We start from the raw sequence: 17,768 nt of genomic DNA, 5'->3' as shown, positions 1-17,768 counted from the left end.
TTGTTGGCAGAGAAGAGCTCGAGGACGGCGAGCCACAGCTGGCGTGCAGTCTGATCGCGGGAGAGGACCATGTCGGCGACGTCCTCGTCGATGGCGGCATGCAACACGTTGAGGACGGTGTAGTCCGCGGAGGCCCACGCGGCGTCAGTGGGGGCGGCCGCAGTAGTGCCGTCGACGTGGCCGATGAGCCCGACGCGACCGAGAGAGGCGCGCATGTAGATTGCCCACTTGGTGTAGTTCCCGGCGTCGAAGGAGAGGACGACGGGACCGACTTGGCACGGGGCGCTGCAGGAGGGCAGGGTGCTGGGGGTGCCGTTGTTGGCGTCGACGATGGCGCTAGAGGCCGGGGAGAAGGCGCTCGGGTAGGTGGCCATCGGTGGCAGCGGAAGAAAGAGCGGCGGCGGCGGCTAGGGTTAGACCCAGCGGCGGCGGCTCGGTGGGGAGGATCGGGGTATTAGGGTTTGTTTAGGCTGATACCATGTAGAACGGTATTGGGGGGAAGCCTCGCACGGTAAAAGCCGTGGGGTTCCTGGGTTTATATATTGGGCACTCAGACCAATTAGGGTTTAGATACAATTACAATTAGATCCTAGATAAAAACAATATGTACAATCTAACAAGCAGGACGGCGCCTTCTACCGGGAGCTGCAGCTGCTCGGACGCCTCAACCACCGCCACATCGTCAGGCTACGCGGCTTCTCGGAAGGGCACAATAGGTTGCTCCATGTCTCCGTGCCAATTCTTCATGCTTTTGTCTTACCCTTATTAGAGCGTTTTCAGCATTTTCATAAGATGAATGGCAAGAACTATTACGTAGGCCAAGCATTCACTCTACAACCTTTTTTTATATAGCTAGCTTATACTAGAAGGTGATTATGCGAGAGTGGATAAATAGAGGTTAATCTACATGTATCTCCTTATTCAAACATTTAAAATTCGTATTTCAAAATTTTAAAAAAAATTGAGAAAATCTTATAGGTAGCTAATGATGTACGCTACAAACATAAAACGTTGACCAATTCTTCATGCTTTTGTCTTACCCTTATTAGAGCGTTTTTAGCATTTTCATAAGATGAATGGCAAGAACAATTACGTAGGCCAAGCAATCACTCTACAACCTTTAATGTCAAGACGCTGTGAGGGTTCGTCCTCAAATTCTTTTTTTATATAGCTAGCTTATACTAGAATGTGATTATGCGAGAGTGGATAAATAGAGGTTAATCCACATGTATCTCTTTATTCAAACATTTAAACTTCGTATTTCAAAATTTTAAAAAATTTGAAAATATCTTATAGGTAGCTAATGATGTATGCTACACCCATAAAACGTTGACCAACAGTGAAATGATCTCCCCTTGGCTATACATTGTTAGATAGGATGAGACCCTCTCAGCGGATGGACGCAAGGATGATAATCCGATTTAAAATTCACCCCTCCCTGCAAAATTACCATTACCGTGAGATGGGATTCAAATCCGGGTGGACTGGCTGCGCATTCGCTTATCTTGCCACTGAGCTAGAACTCAGTTCTCTTTTGTGTAGCTTAGAGTATAAAGTACTTTGTCGGCCACACACTATATAATTTGACAAATTTTGTGGCTTTTGTGTTGCTTAGAATACAAAGTAGTTTGTATTTTACAACTTTTTATTATACATCAATGGCTACCTCTAGAATTTTATTTGTGATTTTTAAAAACTTCAAAACATGAATTCCGAATGTTTGAAATAAAGGGCTACGCGTATCTTGGCTTCCATTTTAAGTTTCATGTAATTATAAAACCTTTAAAATCACAGCGCTTGTGGATAACCTTAGGGCATCTCCAGCGGCGCGACGCCGAACGGATGCTGAGCGATCGTTTGCGTCCGCCGTGACCGGAAATGCGTCTGGGCCCTGCTCCAGCGGGCGACGCAAAGTGATCGGGCCGTCCGCGGAGACGCAAACCTGGCCCAAATATGCGTCAGGTTTGCGTCTCCGCGGACGCTTCGCGGTCGCGCCGAGTGTCCGCCGAAAAAGACGTAGGACCCGCGCGTCAGTGGCAGGGAGGCCGATATTATTCCCCCCACTGGCCATTTCCCGCGCGAAATAACAAACTAGACCGGCGCGAGCAGTCCAGAAGCGATGGACGTCCTCGCCGCCGCAGCCACCGCCATGGATGGGAGCAAACCCTCGCACTCGCCGTCGCCCCACACTCCCCCGTAGCCACGACCATAGCCACAATGGAGGGTGCAGCTCCGACGGAAGCAAAGCGGGTCGCCACCGGCGGCGGCCGGGAGGCAAAGCCGAATGCGGCAAAGAAGGTGCTCTCCAAGGAGGAGAAAGTCATCGAGACCGCGAAGCGTCACGGCCGGCGCAAGAACCAGAAGAACAAGACTACCGCGGCCGCCAACCAGCAGGCCTGGCAGATGCAGATCAAAGCCGGCGTCGCGCAAGTAGCCCTCCATCCGACCTTAGCGGAGGGCTACATGCTCGTCAAGAGATAGGGGATCGACAGCGTCGCTGCTCCGGCCTCGTTGGTGAGCTCGGTAAGTTCCCAGTTGCGTCCTGGAACTCCCGCTCCCTTGCAGGTCCACCCGGCGTCGCGGTTCGCCTCCGGCCTGCCGCCGGTGCAGTTGACCGGGGCGCGAGAGCAGTTCAATGGGGCGGCAGTTCCCGACCTCAACCGGACGCCTAGAAGCGGTGACTCCTGCCCGGGCGCGACACACAAGACGCGCCAGGTGCCGGAGGAGAGCATGCCACAACCCCGCATCCTGTTCGATGAAATGGCGCCGCCTGCCCCGACGATGGACGACCCGGTACGTGAGCTCTGTGAATGTGTGCGACTGCCGTGTATCATGCGTCTGATGTCCAGTCATTCATAGGACTATTGGAAGGACCGCCATGAGACAAACATCCAGGCCATTATCTTCGGCGGCGGCTTCATTCGCGATGATCGGGCCAGGACAGGCCCGATGATGACTGGGCACCAACGCAAGATGCGGAGGACATCGAAACCGCACGGCTGTTCGCCACCCAGCAGACGCAGCCAACACCCGTGTCCGTCGATGACTTCGACGACGCGCCAACACAGCCTGTCCCCACGGACATTGCTACCAAGAAGAAGGGGAGAGCCGCAGGACACAAGGCTTCGTCGACGACGAGGACAAGTGTTTGTGCGAAGCGTGGCTAGCAACGAGCCATGATTGTGTTAATAGCGCGCAACAAAAGGGCAAGGTCTATTGGACCAAGGTCTTGCAGCAGTACAACGAGACCAAGATGCACCCGCCCTACCATATCCCAAGCCCTCGGACGGAAGAGTCCCTCCGAAAAAGATGGAACTACATCAAACAAGAGACAAGCAAGTTCTGCTCGGCGGTCGAACATGCTAAGAACCACCCCGTAAGCGGCACTGGCGTCGTTTCAGTGGTAAACACGATACAACCATCATCATTCTACACTATTTGCATCATTCTATGTACATCATTGGCGGCTATGATTGCAGGTACCCCGCGCCTTGGAGAAGTTCAGGGCGACGCATAAGAAGGGCTTCCATATGGTCCATTGCTGGGACGTGCTCAAGGACGCGGAGAAGTGGAAGACAAGCTTTGCGTCCTACGGCGAAGCTGTGAGGAATAGGACAACGGTCAATCTCGACGGCGAAGACGACGATCAAGGACGTCCAGCCCTTCCACCTCGTCCCCAAGGCCATAAGGCTACCAAGGCCGATCTAGCTCGGGAGGCGTAGGCCATTGCGTTCACGCAGAGCATGGAGAAGATAATGGCCTGGAATCTTGCCGCCTTGGCTGCTAGGGGCGAGAAGAGGCGTCTGGACAAAGAGGCCGCATCTGCCATCTACCACAACCTCGCGAAGGAGGTCATTGAGGTCCAAAGGATGGACGTCGAGGCCAAAAAGGCAGACGCCGAGGCCAAATTGCGTGCAGAAGACACAAGGATCATGCTTGCCGACTTGAGCGGCGTCGACGACGACACCAGGGCATGGTTCATGAAGAGGCGCGCTAAAATCCGCGCGCGAGACGCCTGATCGCCATCGCCATGCGCTCAACACCTTGGCCTCCTTTTGGACTTTTTATGGCTGTTCAGGCCTTGTTGTGCCCCTTTTGCTCTACTTTGCGCCCTACCTTGTGCAAAGTGTGATGAACATATTGCAGACCTCAATTTGCAGCTGTAATTTCGTGCAAAGTTGATGCTAGTTCCTCTTTTTTGAAATCTGGCCTGCACCGAAAATGCGTCGCCCCGCTGGAGCCAGCCCCAGACGCAAACGGACGCGTGACCATTTCCGCGTCCGCCAGGCGACGCAAATGGACGCTCGCGGATATTTTGGCTGTCCGAAATGCGTTGCGCCACTGGAGATGCCCTTAGTATTATTGTCACCTTTAGCCAGGCAATGTCGGTACACATCCCAAAACGAGTTCTCGAGATTTTTTATGATTTGACTTGTATTTGCTTCTTTCTCTTAGAAAATGTGGGTATGATCATCTTTCCTTTTAAGAAGGAAAAAAGGTGATTCAGCATATTGTATTCGAGCAATATTATATTTTTTGTACTCCGTAATACTCCGTACAATATAAGATATTTATATATTTTTAGCCTCATTTACCAAACCTTCATTGCTTTTTTTTTTCGAGAACACGCGCAAAGCGTGCCTTATCTTTATAGAAGAAAAAGCATATCAATATACAAGAGAGCACAACAGTGCTGGACACACGCACGCCAACCCCTCCGCCTAGGCCTACTCTCTTGCAAACCCTATTCTCCCTCCTCTCTTAGCCCTCTCCCAAAGGTGAAACTCGTCCCTGATCTCGACCACCATTTGGTCCACCGATTTCTGCTCCCTCACGTTACCGAAAACCCTCGCGTTCCTCTGCTTCCATATCGTCCATGCCGTGCAGATGGTCATCGTGTCAAAGCACCTCCTGTCGATTCTCCTCACTCTATTGCGGGCCTCCGTCCACCAGTGCTGCAAGTTCCCGGCAAAACCTGGATCCTCGATCCGTAGACTCGCGCTATGCAGCACTCTGCACCACACCTGTCGCGCATAGGGGCAAAGCACCAGGGCGTGGTCCATGTTATCCTCCCCCTGCAGACATGTGTAGCACACATCTGGGCGATCCTGTAGCCCATGCCTGGCCCTTCTGTCCGAGGTCCATAACCGGTACTTCAAAGCTAGCCATGCAAACATCTTGCACTTCATGGGGGAGAAAGAACCCCACACCGGCTTGTTCATGCTCCAACGAATGCTCCCCATGCAAAGCATCATGTATGTTACCTTGGCCGAGTATGCTCCGGAATCCGCGCCTTTCCAGAATATGCGGTCAGGCCTCGAGGTATCTCTCTCCACCGTTTCCACGGCCTCCCATAACCTCAGGCATTGTCTCCATAAATCCGCCGTAATTTCCCCCTGAATATCGTCTATCCATCCATCCTCCCAAAAAGCCTCCTCCACTCTACGAGTGTTCTTTCTCCTGGTAGGGACCAAGGCAAACACCTCAGGTGCCAACTCCTTATACCCACTAATCCATCTATCTCTCCAGAAACAAATCAGCCGTCCATCGCCCACCGAGAAGCGTGCGAGGCTTTGGAACACCATGGTGGCTTCCGGGTCCTTCAGCCCAGGCAAGCCTTGCCACGGCCTCTCCTGGTCTGTACGTCGCAGCCAGTGCCATCTCACTCTAAGGGAAAGACCCTGCAACCTGAGGTCCTTTACCCCCATCCCCCAAACTCCTTAGGCTTACAAATGCTTCTCCACGCTACTAGGCACTGTCCACCATGAACTTCCTCCTTGCCGGCCCAGAAGAACGCTTTCATCCATTTTTTTATCTCCTCCAACAGCCATGCTGGGGCTTCTGCCACCACCATCTGGTGCATAGCTCTAGCCGCCACCACCGAGTTTATCAGCACCAGCCTCCCCTCTCTCCGGATAAGCCCTCTCTGCCACGCCGGCACACACTTAGTGACCTGGTCCAGTAACGGTTGCCACTCCACCTTGGTGAGGGGCCTAAGTGCAAGCTGGAGGCCCAAGTATCGGATCGGGAAGGCCGCCGATTCACATCCCAGAATATGCGTGGTTCTCTCTTTCTCCTCCAAAGTTCCTCGAATCAGCGTGGCCGTGGTCTTTGTAAAGTTTACCTTAAGCCCCGAGGCCTCTCCAAACAGACTCAAGATGTGTTTCACCGCCCATAACTCCCTATACTCCGGCTTGAGGAACCATACCACGTCATCCGCATAGATCGAAATCCTCTGCAAGGGCAATATTGCAGCCAAATCCCCAAAGAGGTTCTCCTCCACCGCCTTAATGACCATAGCGGACAGGGCCTCCATGGCTGCCACGAATAGCATCGGCGAAGTGGGGTCTCCTTGCCTCAGGCCACGTCCATGGTAGATCCGGCCACCCGGTACCCCATTGACCATCACTCTCGTGTTGCTATCCATTTCAAAAACCTCTCGCCAAACCCCATCCTCCTCAGCACTTCGAAGAGGAAACTCCAAGATATAGAGTCGAAAGCCCGCGCTATGTCCAGTTTAAGAAGAACTCCGGCTTGCCTTCTCGTGTTGATTTTCCTGGCCACTTGCCTTACCAACACAAAGTTGTCATGCAATCTCCTGTGTTTAATGAACGCCGATTGGTTCATACTCACAATCTCGCCCAGCCGCGGACGCAGCCGATTCGCAATGATCTTCGAAAAGAGTTTCGCAATACTATGGACAAGGCTTATGGGCCTAAAGTCTTTCGTCTCAATTGCCTCCGGCTTCTTCGGGATCAAGGTAATCAGCGCTCTATTAAGTCTGGCAAAACCTCTCCCATCTCCCACTCCAAGTTTCATGAGACCAGCAAGGATATCTTGCTTTATGTATGGCCATGCTTTTTGATAGAAGGCTCCGGTAAAACCATCCGGCCCCGGAGCCCTGTCGGCAGGCATCTCACGTATGGTGTTCCAAACTTCCTCCACGGTGAACATAGTGTGAAGCTCCCTTAAGTCTTTGACGGGGATGTTCAAGGCCTCGAGATCTACAGTGTGCTCTCTATTTTGGATACCCCCAATCAGCCTCTCGTACGCCTCGGTGAACACCTCGTTCTTACGCTCTTGCGTGGTCACCATCTCCTCTCCCACTCGCACCTCGGTGATATAGTTTTTAGTTCTCCTCCCATTTGCCACCGCACGGAACAGTTTTGTGTTAGCGTCCCCCTCTTGGAGCCATCTTATCCTCGATCTTTGCCTTGCAATGGTGCGCTCCAGGTAAGCCATCCCACGCACCGCATGCTTTAGCATTCTCCTGAGCCACGCCTCCTCTTGCGAGAGCGTTCTCGACTCCTGTGCCACATCAAACCTTAATATTAAGGTGTTCGCCATTGCAATTTTGAGTTTGATGTTGCCCACTTTTTTCTCTCCCCAAGCTTGAAGGTACTCCGCCGCATTGCGAAATAGAGCATCAAGGCGTCTGAACGGATCAACAATGCTAGGGTCACAGGCCCAAGCCTCTCTCAGAGCATCCTCCACCCCCTCTAGGTTTAGCCAAAAGGACTCGAACTTGAACCTCCTCTTTGGCCTAAAGGCCGCGCTCAGCGAAAGGTGCAACGGGGCATGATCCGAAACCGAAGAGGACAGCGCTTGCAGAATGGCGTCCGGATGCAAGATATCCCAATCCACCAAAGCTAGAGCCCTATCTATGCGCGTAAGGGTCGGCACCTCTCTCTCGTTACTCCAAGTAAAACGCCTACCATGTAGGTAGAGATCCTTGATCTCGTGCTCTTGGACAAACTGTCTGAATCTCGACATCATGAACCTATCCAAGCGGTCATTATTCTTCTCCTCCGCGTATAGGATCATGTTGAAGTCTCCAAGGACCAGCCACGGTCCCGGACACAAACTCCTCCTCTCCGCTAGCTCTTGTAGGAAGCCTAGCTTATCCTCATGCGTTTGCAGCCCATATACGGTAGTGATCCACCATCTGTTGTTATCCCTAGGGATGACCTCCCCGGTGACCGCATAGGAGTCAAAACTCACACTCTCAATGTCCACAATGGACTTGTTCCAAGCTAACAGGATTCCTCCTCTCGTCTCCACCGCATGCACATACACATAGCCATCAAAGGATGGCCCCACACATTGCATTACCAAAAAGTCATCGATTACATTCATCCTCGTCTCCTGAAGACACACTATACTAACTCTAAGGCTAGCTATGAATTCACGCACCACATCTCGCTTAGCTAGATCGTTCAACCCTCGAACGTTCCAACATAAAACCTCAAAACAGCAATCCATAAAGAAGACCTAGCTCAACTCCACTAGCCCCTGCACCTTAGTGCGCGTGCACCACCCTCATGCCGGGTGCCTCCCTCTCGAAACTCGTGGGTAACTCCTTGCCAAAGATGGCCGCCAGGACTCTAAGGTGTGCATCTCGGATCGGCGAGTCGAAGAGCGCCTTGAAGCGTCTCAGATCATCATCACTCACAGAGAGGTTCTCCGGGCAGAAACCTAGCGCCTTGAGCAGCGTGCTCTCTGCTGCAGACGCCATCTTGACTTGCGTGCCTACCCTCTCAGCAACCGACCTCCTGGTCACTCTCTTCGGCGTAAACGGCTCTGCATCCGCCCTCAACCCCGTGGTCCTCTCGAACTCGTTCAGCAGTGGTGGTGCAAGGGTCTTGAGAATCGACGCGCAGAAGGCCTTGATCTTAGCCAGCTCCAACCCCTCCTACACCCGTGCCACGTTCTCATTCTCGGACTCCTGGGCCCTCTCCCCGATCGAACCCTCAGGTTCCGCTTCGAACTGATCAGCCGCGGCTTCTCCCTCTCTCTCAAACTGTTGGGCCAAGCCTTGCGGAACCATCTGCATTAGGGTGTTTGGCCCCGTGTAGGCCGAGCTGGCCACGCTCTGGTCCGCGTCGTTGCTCAGCTCCTGCAGAATCGAACAACTCCTCTCCTCCACCCCGTCTGGCACGCCTGCCACTTCCGGCCTCACAACCTCCGAAACTGAAATGCAGATGTAGCCCGTGTCCTCCTCGCGTGCACGATCTTGCTCCTCCACCTTTCCATCACTGCAGCCCGCGGAGCCCGCCAAGGACCCCACCGCGGATCCTTCCAAACCAGCGTCCAGGGACCCCCAGCTGGACCTCGCCCCCGAAACCGACGGAGACACGGAGCTCCTGTTCCCCTGCCCCATGCTGTCCACTTGATCCCCTGCCGTTGGCACGCGCGCCTCGGGATCCGCGGCAGGCAGCGAGTCCTGCGCGTCGGCCCAGACCACCTGGTCCACAGCTGGATCCCTTGGCTCAGCGCCCTCCACGTCCTTGCCCAGCGGTGGCTTCTCCACCAAGCAAACAGCATGCAACACCTTTGCAGGCGCCAATTTGTCCACTTCCCTCTTTGTCCTCCCGCTCTGATCCTCCGCAGCGGTTAAAGCCACTTTGTCAGCCGCCAAAGCCTCTTTGGCCTGACCTGCCATCTGCGGCGCTTGACTGGGCCTCACCGTTTGAACGGTCAAAGGCGTCGGACTTCCAACGGCTGGCAGGGACCAACTCTTCTCCGGCGCCGGCGCCGCCGAGACAGACGCCGAGCCGACGCCGCGATGCAACGCCGCCGCGCCTCCTGGACCACGCCGCTCGTCCGGAACCCCGCGCCTCCAGGAGAGGTTCCTAGATGCTCGACAGCGACCAAGCCCAGCGCCGCGGCCCCTGCCATCGCCTCCCTCATCTCCAAATCCTCTCTGCCCCGCGTGGCCACGACCATTGGCGCCCGGCCCTCGCCATAACTCCGAGGGAAGCTCCTCCTCCACCTTCACCACGTGAATCAGCACACGGTACTGGAGCGTGTGGATCTCCTCCGAGGCCTACCCCGCTCCGCGGACCACCGCCGCCGCCGTTCTCGCCGGAGCAGAACGTGCACCACTCCCCGGCACAGGCTCTGGAATCGCCAGCGTTCTCGCCACCGGAATGGCAGCCAAGTCCGACGTCCATGCTGTTAGCTTGAAGAGGGCGAGGTCCCTTCTCTCCTTCGTCTCCAGTGCCACCTCATCCACAGCGCAGCTCCGCCCCAACAGATCTTCCACAACCGACGTGTCCCAAGCGTGAGGCGGGATCCCCTCGATCACCAGCGACACCCTGCTCTTCATCGACACCATGCTCGCCTGCGCTTGACGGTTCCAAGGCCGGAACGACAGAGGCGCACCGGCTACCAGCACGGCCGGCATCGCGGCGACATGATTTCTCAGCTCCACCGACTCGAAAACCACGAGGAAGTCCTCCGGCGCGAAAGCATGCACCGACACCGTGCCCTCCGGCACACCGCGCCAGCGCAGCGCCGCCGCCACCTGCTCACATGACACAGACGGCCTTCTCCCGCCGACCGTGGCAACCATGGCGAGCTGGAGCCTCTGCTCCAGCTCGCACATGGCCGCCGTCCTCCTGACGACGCACAGCTGCGGCAGGCCGGTCTCCTCGACCAGGCCGGCCACAACTGGCTCACACTCGGGCACCACCGCGAGCAGCGGCCACGCCTCCATGGGAGGTAGTCTTGACGCGGCGAGCGGCGGAGGCGGGGGCGGAGACGGTGGCTGGGGAGGCAGAAGCGGCGGTGGTGGTGGTAGTGGCGGAAGCGGAGGCGAAGCCGCCCTCCCTCGCTGGGCCCCCTGGCCCCTCCCGTTCTGCAGCCCGAGGCGCTCTCTCTCCGACGACTTGCGCCTGACCATCTTGGCGAGCACGAGCTGGCGCAGCTCCTCCTCCGACGAGGGGCTCCTCGGCCGCTTGCATTCCATGGCCGGATGGCCCTTCTGCCAGCAGCGCATGCATACCTCGGCGTTCGTGCAGTCACGCTTGCGGTGGCCCGGCAGGAAGCACCGGAAGCAGAGCCCCCGCATCTCCTGCGCCGCCGTGCCCCAGCCAGACGCGCCCGCCTCGTTCCTGGACTCGATGCGGCGAGTCCACTTCTTCCCCTTGGAAGGCCGTGGCACCTCCCAGACCAGGCGGTCCTGGACCCTCGGCCGGCCCTCCGGCCCGACCTGCTCCCTCTCCTCCGGTCGCGGCGCAACGCTCCCACCGGACGAAGCCGATGAGATGCCAAGACCAGAGACGTGGTCATGGCGCTGCGGCGACGCCGACGAAACTGACTCCGGGCTCCCCTCCGGCGCCCAGCGGTGCGAGAAGCCTGGCGGATGCGACCCTGTGGAGTCCATGGCGGTTGCGGACGCGACGCCGGCGCGACGCCCCGGCGGAAACCTACCTGCGCACGCGCTCGCTCTCGCTCTCACCTAACCTACCTGCGCACTCTCTGAATGTGTTTTTTGACCTTCATTGCTTCTGATCTTGGTTGTTTCAGGTTTCTGGTATTTGATCAGATGGAGAACAGAAGCCTCAACGAATGCCTACATGGTAATCCCAATTCACTACAAAAATATCATTCAGAGATATCTCTTCTCTTCTTCAGCTAAGCTGCCAACGCTTGACCATGGACTTTTTCCTGGGCAGACCCTGTGAGGACGCCACTCAACTGGAGGACTAGGTGTTGCAGGTTGCCATAGATGTCGGCCCTGGTAATCGAACTGCTACATCCGGCAACACTTGAAAACTGACAGGAAAAAAAAAAGGAAAAACCAGAACTCGAATCCGACATTTTTATTTTCTTGTGTAGACTCAGGACTATCTCTACTACTTCTGCGACCCTCCGGTGTTCCATGTGACGGTGAACTCGAGCAACGTGATGATGGATGCCGATTTCGTCGCCAAGGTGAGAGCATAGCACAGTCACGTTGGTACGTTGCCGACAGTGTTACCTGTCTCCGGCACAGGAGATAGATCGAACGAGCAACTGAATTTGTGCTGCTTTTCATCTCTCGGACGTCAGTGTCGTCGCTCGCGACTCTACACAAGAATCCGAAGGTTCTCGCCGCCATATTTATCATCATCTTTGTCAAGTGTACGCTGATGGCGTGACACTGACAGTCTGACACTGATGTTTTCCCTGACGGCTGCGTGTTCTTTCTTCAAAACGAATTCAGCAGAGGAGGGCGGAGCTGGTGTTCCACTACGGGGTGCTGCTTCTCAAGCTAGTGACCGGACAGCCACCAGGCGACGGCGAGCTTGTGCGGTGGGTGCAGGAGCCCGCCGGCAGGGCCGGCCCTGAGGGGGGGGGGGGAGGCAGGGTGGCCGCCCCGGGCCCCCGAACCAAAGAGCGCCCCAAATCCAACCTAGACAAGGCGTAGTGCAGTAATTTGTAGCGCCATTTTAAACAGAAGGTTCAAAGAACCGAACTTTGAATTTACAAAGCTCTCAACTAGCCAGGAGTACAACTAAGAATAGAAACAACACAAAAAAAGAAAAAACTGGGTATACCAAGCACATGTGGTGAAGAGCTAAAGCCTATAAAGAGAGAAAGACAGGCTAAGCAGAGCAAGGCTTTAAACTACCAAATCTCGAAGAAAGACCGAGGCTACAGATAAACACCGGCGGCTTGACACGAACCCTAATGCGCTAAGACACCACTCTGAAGGACTGCACCAACTTGGACTGGCACACTAAGTTTCCCGGTTTGCATAGGACCACCAACGCCTTGGAATTAGCTGGCTACAGTAATGAGAAGATGAAACCTCCGGAGCTCAAAGGGGGAGGCTTCAAGACAACACCTTCAGGAAGCCCATGTCTTTGCACCTCCGGAGCTCGGGAGCGTCGTCGCTGTCGGCACAGCAAAGCCATGCGGTGCTTTCGCGGAAGCTTTAACGCCCACCCCAAGAGAAAGCCCATGTCTTTGCACCTGCAAACACGACATACATCAGCTGGTGAGAAACACCGGCGTCCCCCGTGCCACATCATCGACTCCGACAACCCCCCTAGGTTCAAGAGTGACCGTGCAAACCGAGGGCACACCATTTATAGGAAGCTGATCCCAACGTCACAGGGCATCAACGATTAGGATTTCCAAGGAGGAGCTCGGAGAGATCGCAAAACATAAGGCAGCAGACAAAGCCCAGGGGCAAGCAACCAACAACAGGATGTGCATCATGGCCACACCTCCAAGGAGGTGAACGGCGTCCAAAGACGTCATCGTCACCGGCAGTGGCTAAGCCTTGCGGAGTTTTCACCCACACAACATCGAACTCGCCAGCGTCCCTGCACGCCCAGAAACCCAGCAGATACCAAAGCAAATCTGCCACCAGCACTCCCGCACAGCAGTGATGGTTGGCCGTCCTCAGAGGGGACGAGATCGAAGACCACACCGCCCCAACAGTAGTCTGATCTAGCTGGAGAAGAAGGACCCCTACCTTCCCCCACTAGCCATGGCACCCAATCCCACCTAGACCAGCACCCCACGAGAGGGAGCTGAGAGGAAAGTTAGGGAACCGCCACCGCCAGCCACCAGGAGAGCCCGCACTGTGGTCAACAATAGCCCTGCCAGATCCACGCTACCCCACCCGCCCCAACGCCAACCAGACCCGACCAACAGCAAGGACTGACGCGGAGCATCGGTACCGGCCGACGCCGGCACCGGAACGGAGGTCCGGTCGCCGTCACCTGCCAGATGTGAGGCGCCAGATGCTGGTCCTAGGAAGATATTGGAGCAGCGGTAGGGGCCCCGCCGCCGCCGCCGGCCGCATGGGCTTCGCCCGGCGGTGTCCTCCGGCGACGGCAGAAGGGGAGGAGGGGTGGCGGCGGCTAGGGTTGGGTCATCTCCCGTGTCGCCGTCGCTGGTTACGCGCTTCTCTCGTGTGGTTCAGAGAGGAAGACAAAGTTATAATATGTGCATCATACTAGACTTGGGCCTTTTCTCAGATTTCTTAACTTGGGCTTTTCACTTTATTTAGCATGAGCCTTTTTTCCTTTATCTAGTTGTATGAAGGGACATGTTTTGCGCGTTGAAATTTGATATTATGAAGGCCTATGATAGAGTGGAATAGGACTACCTGAGAGCTATCTTGACTAAGATGGGGTTTGCACCAGCTTGGATTAATTTGGTGGTGGGGTTGGTAAGTTCGGTGAAGTCTCCGGTTCTCCTTAATGGAGCGAGGCTTGAGGAGTTTAAACAAACTAGAGGTATTCGTCAGGGGGATCCAATATATCCATACCTTTTCTTAATTGCAGCAGAGGGCCTTTCGTGCCTATTAAAAAGTAAAAGTCAGTCATCGAACCTCAGTGGAATCCAAGTGGCTCAAACGGATCCACCAATTAGTCACTTACTTTTCGCAGATGAAAGCCTGTTGTTTTTGAAGTATAACTAGCAAGGTGGCCCTCTCAAATGCGAGGGCAACATCCAAAGAATTTATTTACTTCTATTTATTTTTCTATAATGTTTTATACGTTATAGCTTTATAGAAGTAATCTTATATAATTATTAAAACTACCAAATGTAGTGTTTGATGTATTCCACCCCAAATGAGTTTTTCAGTTCCTTCATATTCTTGGTTCAATTATTAATGGCCAGCCATATATCCGTTAATATATGTGTTAGTTTCGCTTTGTGTTCACATTATTGGCACATAGGCGTGACTTAGACAAATCTAGATAAAATTGTTCACATAATATTACAAAACAAATTACTCATAAAATATTTCAGAATAAATAAAATTCAAATTATTGCGCAACAATAAGGGTATAAGTACTTTTTCACACCTTTGTACTATATACATGTGCAATGGCATTGCTTCCCGGGGTTTCTATGTCCAATGGATTTCCTTTTGAACCATCTATTGTTGTGACCACATACATTGGGTTAAAAGCGTGGCAATGTTTCTAGTGATTTTTATTTTACTGTTATGTGTCTCGCTCAGTTGTATGTCTAATATCCTCCCTATGCTTGATATCATGTACATGAGATTCGGCTCGAAACTTTTTTTTTACTTCTTGCAGTTTGAAAATAATTAAGAGTAATATTTTTGACCGGTCGAACAAACTTCTGTGAACATTATCATAATAATATATTGTTCCTGTTTTTTGCGCGGGTCTTTATTCTCAGGTAAATGTTCCATTGAGACAATAATTTTTTTTCAGCAGCTCTTTTTTTTCTCATGTCCATTTAGATTTGCATGGACACATGAAGAGAGCGTCTAAATTTTTTGGTCACACTTGATATGTTTCACTATTTTGTAGTTTGATAAGTAATATAGTTAAACAATGGAATTTTGTTTACGTATATCCCATATGTAGTCTACCATGTGCTTGAGTTGACACGCATATGTCTAGTTCCTTAGGGGGGAGAATCTGATTTTCTTATCTTGTTTGCCGAATAATAATAGGACTCAAGCAAATCTCTTCTGTTCTGTTTGGCATGAAAGCAGATCGCTTCCTATTTTCACTCGAGTCTTTTTATTTTTCTGCATCTACACGATGGTCATAACGATTGAACGTGTAAATTGATTGGGTACGCAATTGTTTTTTTGAAGACTACCTCTTATTCTTTTTTCTTAGAAATATGCTCTTTTATTTTAGCACAACACATGTGGATCAATATGGTTCTTATGGTGCCATCAATTTACTTTTGTACATATATATTGTTGTATGTAACACTTTTTATCTTTTAATCTCAGACATTAAGATTAAAATCATCGATTTACATTTTTTTTGGCATATGTGGATTAACCTGGTGCCTCCAAAATATTTTTTATCAAATCGGTTAACGCTACATCGCTTGAACGTTGTGTTACCATGTTGGTGAACCGACTCGCATCTGGTCAGCGATATTTTAAAAAATCTATTTTGACCAGAGATAGCTCAGCGCCACGCTAAAATTCGGTGAAATTTCGCTTAATATATATTGTTAATACATTTACTTGAAGCGGCCCGCGATACAACTAAAAAAAACTGCTTACTTATCCCATGATATGGGGCAAAATTTAGGAATCTGCTTATGTAATAGAGCCGATCCACTAAAGGATTAAGCAGCGCGGTGTAGTATCAGATCCCAAAGATAGTAAGTTCTTTTTTCTTTCTTATGGAAAAAAGTCTTTTGAGAAAATTTATGAAATGTATTTTGTCTAGGGATAGATCACTACGCGTCCGGTCTGTAATAATTTTCTTACTTGTAATTACATCTATAGGACGTGACCCACATTTGGTCGGTGAATATTTATGAAATGTATTTTTTTTCCAGGGTAGATCCACGTGACGCGTTCGTTGGAGAAAATTTGCTTAATATATTTTGCAAATACATACAAAAAAATCCACATTTGGTTGATGTATATTTATGAAATATATTTTTTCCAGTTTGCTTAATAAACTTTCCAAATACGCCTATAAAAAGTGACCCGCATTTGATTGACAATATTTAAGAAATCTATTTTGTGCAGGAATAGATTTGCGCTAAGCGAGACACGTCTGATTGGAGAAAATTTGCGTAATATATTCTGTATACATTGGCAAATAATTAAGAAATCTATTTTATGCAGGAATAGAGCCTAATATATTTTGTATACATTATTAGCACAGAGAAAAAACCAATCTTAGAGACTTGAGATATTTGTTTTTGAAAAAGCTAAGTTGTGAAGAATAGCTGAAAATAACGGGATAGGGTTTTTTGTTTTGGAGATCTGGAACACACGTATATGGCACCCACATCTCCCAAGGTCCTGCCTAAACATACGACGTGACTGATTTAGAAATATATGAGTAGGTAGGAGTTCTCAAGATATACGTCTTTACATTAACGTGCCAAATAGGTGTGAAACCGGACTACGTACACTGTTACGTGACTATTAACCTTCGATAAATCCTGACCAATAATTTTAGATCTAACTGTTAAAATTAATCTAGATGATGTGGTTTAACGTGGTGGCTCTATTAAACACCCTTATTTTTCTTTTAGTATATAATAGATGATGATGGAGCGAGAGAGATTGTCTCTGTTCTGAATAGTTACTGCCACGCATCCGGGAAGCAGATAAATCATCGGTGTTTTTTTAGTAAGGGTTGCCCAAATCCGGTCCGTGAGGAGGTCAAGAACATTTCAAATGTCCCCAATGAGTCTATTTCTGAAAAGTATTTGGGTATGCCATCAGATGTGGGTAATTCTAAAAATGGAGCTTTCAAATTTTTGAAGGATATAATTTGGAATAAACTGAGGGGATGGCTGGAGAAGCTATTATCATCAGGAGGCAAGGAAACACTGATTAAATACATTTCCCAAGCGGTCCCTGTGTATTCTATGTCTTGTTTCAAACTTCTTGGAGGGCTATGAGAACACATAAATTCACTAGTCCGAAAGTTCTGGTGGGGAAGCAAACAGGGGGAGAGGAAAACGTGTTGGGTTTCTAGGAGGAGATGACAAAACCAAAGTATATGGATGGTCTGGGTTTTAGAGATATTGAAGTTTTCAATCTTGCACTTCTTGCAAGACAAGCTTGGCGCATACTGATGGAACCAGTCTTTAAGTGCGAGAATTCTTAAAGCCAAATATTACCCTGCCTGTGATTTCTTGGAAGCTAGTTTGGGAAATTCTCCATCTGACTTTTGGAGGTATATTCTACATGGACGTGAGGTTCTGCAACAAGGGTTGATTAAGTGTATAGGAGACGGTAGAACAACTGAAATTTGGAATAGTAATTGGATTCCGAGGGATTTCAATATGCGTCCTCTTGGTTGTTTGAAACCTAACCCTCCCTTCATGGTACATGAACTTCTAAATATGGCCGAAGCAAGGTGGAATCATGAAAAACTTGAACAATTATTTTATGCCTATGGATGCTTCATCAATACGTTCCATTCCTGCGAGTACTAGAATGTTTGGCGATTTTTGGTCATGGAACTATGAAAGACATGGACAGTTTTCAGTCAGGTCAGCATATAGGATGC

The 17,768-nt window shown here is 51.2% G+C and overlaps 1 pseudogene; it reads left to right on the top strand.

The window, feature by feature from the left end:
• The first annotated feature begins 330 nt into the window (after nucleotides 1–330).
• Nucleotides 331–12,193, top strand: LOC124672410 (annotated as a pseudogene).
• Nucleotides 12,194–17,768: the final 5,575 nt, after the last annotated feature.

The sequence above is a fragment of the Lolium rigidum genome, chromosome 7 (assembly GCF_022539505.1).
Source record: "Lolium rigidum isolate FL_2022 chromosome 7, APGP_CSIRO_Lrig_0.1, whole genome shotgun sequence".
Classification (NCBI taxonomy): Eukaryota; Viridiplantae; Streptophyta; class Magnoliopsida; order Poales; family Poaceae; genus Lolium; species Lolium rigidum.
Note: the sequence above shows the minus strand (reverse complement) of the source record. Positions and strands in the feature narration are given on the sequence as shown.